Below are 2,291 nucleotides of genomic sequence, written 5' to 3' on the forward strand. Positions count from 1 at the left end.
TACTGGAAATACTAAAGTATCAACTTTAACTAGCATGTTCTCCATTATCCCTCTAGGATATTTTACTGATCGATCGGCTAGTTGTATACTTATTCGTGTTGGTTTCAATTCTCCAAGGTCTAGTTTAGCGTATAGTGAATACGGCATTAAATTTATACTAGCACCTAAATCTGCCAATTCTTCTATTGAACTAAGACTACCCAGAAAACATGGAATTGTGAAACTTCCTGGATCTGATAATTTTTCTGGTATCTTATTCAACAGCACTGCAGAACAATTAGCATTCATAGTAACAGCCGAGAGTTCTTCCATTTTCTTTCTATTTGTGATTAGATCTTTCAAGAATTTAGCATATCTGGGCATTCCTGAAATTACATCAATGAAAGGAAGATTTACATTTATTTGTTTAAACATATCCAAGAATTTGGATTGCTCGGCTTCAAGTCTTTCTTTTCTCATTTTACTCGGGTAAGGAAGTGGTGGCTGGTATGGTTTAACATAAGGTTTAGCCTTAACTGTGTTATCTTCATTAACCTTTTCAACTACCGATTCTGTTTCCTTATCTTACTCAGATTGTGGTTCTTGTGGAGTAGGAATAGAGTCATCAGAAATTACAGGTATTTCAGGTGGTTTAAGTGTAATACCACTTCTTGTGGTAATGGCTTTAGCTGTTTCATTCCGGAGGTTAGCAATTATATCGCTAGGTAGACTTCCCGGTTTTCTTTCACCTATCAACCTTGCTAGGTTGCTTACATCTTGTTCCAAATTTTGAATAGAAGCTTGTTGATTTCTAAATGCTTGAGCATTTTGTTCATTAGTTTATTTCTGAGATGTGAAAAACTGAGTTTGAGATTCAACTAGCTTCAATATCATATCTTCTAAATTTGGCTTTTTATCATCGGTTTGTGGTGGTTTATTTTGAAAAATAGGTCTTTGCTGATTGTAGGTATTGTTGGATACTTGTTGATTGCTAGGACCTTGTTGGTTGTTGTATGGAACATTTCGATTATAATTCTGATTTTGATTGTAGATTGGTCTTGGCGGTTGATAATTATTTTGATAATTATTTCCAGGCCTTTGGTTTATATATGAAACATTCTCTCTTTGTTCCATTGTTTGTTCAAAACTGAGACAATCTTTTGTCAAATGTGGTCCTCCACACTGCTCACAACTAATTCGTATTGAGTGAATATCTTTAGTCATCTTTTCCATTCGTCTCTCGACAACATCTATCTTTGCGGAAATGGAATCTAAGTCATGGCTAGAATCGGCTCTAGCTGCTTTAGATGATCTAAAGATATCTTTTTCTTGGTGCCACTCATGTGAGTGGGAAGCAGTGTTATCAATAATTTTGTAAGCTTCAGTTGTGGTTTTCTTCATAATGGAACCACCAGCTGCTATATCGATATCTTTTTGTGTAGTGATGTCGCATCCTTGGTAGAACATTTGTACTATTTGATAAGTGTCTAAACCATGTTGCGGACATCCTCTTAATAACTTTCTAAATCTTGTCCACGCTTCATATAGAGTTTCATTTGGCTTCTGCGTGAACGTAACAATTTCTCCTTGAAGTCTCACGGCTTTAGATGCCGGAAAGAATTGTTTAAGAAATTTTTCAACTAAGACATCCCATGTATCAATCGCCCCTTCAGGTAACGATTCTAACCAATCTTTGGCTTCTCCCTTTAAAGTCCAGGGAAATAACATGAGATATATCTGTTCATCCTCAACTTCTCGAATTTTAAATAGAGTACAGATCCTATTAAAGGTACGAAGATGTTCATTTGGATCTTCCTTCGGTGCACCACTAAATTGACATTGATTAGTTACCATGTGTAGGATTTGTCCTTTGATTTCATAATCTGGCGCATTAATGTATGGTTGAGTAATTGCATGACCTTGGCCAGTGCGTTTAGCTCTCATTCGGTCTTCCATACTTAGAGGTTCCAGATTTTCCATGATTGAATTTGTTGAATCTGAATCACTAGAGGATTCTGATTTAATAGTTTCTTCCTCGAAAATCTCTGGATGAGTGATTTGTGGTTCATGAGGAATGATTAATGGTTCAGGATCTCTGAATTGTCACTGAATATCCTCCGGATTCTCAATTATGAGGTCGGGTTCAAAAAATGGATTATCAGGAATTTGAATTGGAGTACTTGGTCGACTAGATGACGATTCTAAAGAAAAAATCAACGGCGACAATATTGGCTAGATGTCTTGATTGAGTTACAGGTGGTGAACGTATGAAAGGTGGTGAACGTTTTCCTCGGTGCATTCACTGAATATCC

At 36.4% G+C, this 2,291-nt stretch overlaps 1 non-coding gene across 1 annotated transcript; it reads left to right on the forward strand.

Moving 5' to 3' along the window:
* Positions 1-1,468: 1,468 nt before the first annotated feature.
* LOC139850959 (small nucleolar RNA R71) lies at positions 1,469-1,575 on the forward strand. The gene has a single exon (XR_011760331.1). It is a non-coding gene; the product is annotated as a small nucleolar RNA R71 (small nucleolar RNA).
* The last annotated feature ends 716 nt before the right edge of the window (positions 1,576-2,291 follow it).

The sequence above is a fragment of the Rutidosis leptorrhynchoides genome, chromosome 5, assembly GCF_046630445.1.
Source record: "Rutidosis leptorrhynchoides isolate AG116_Rl617_1_P2 chromosome 5, CSIRO_AGI_Rlap_v1, whole genome shotgun sequence".
NCBI lineage: Eukaryota > Viridiplantae > Streptophyta > Magnoliopsida > Asterales > Asteraceae > Rutidosis > Rutidosis leptorrhynchoides.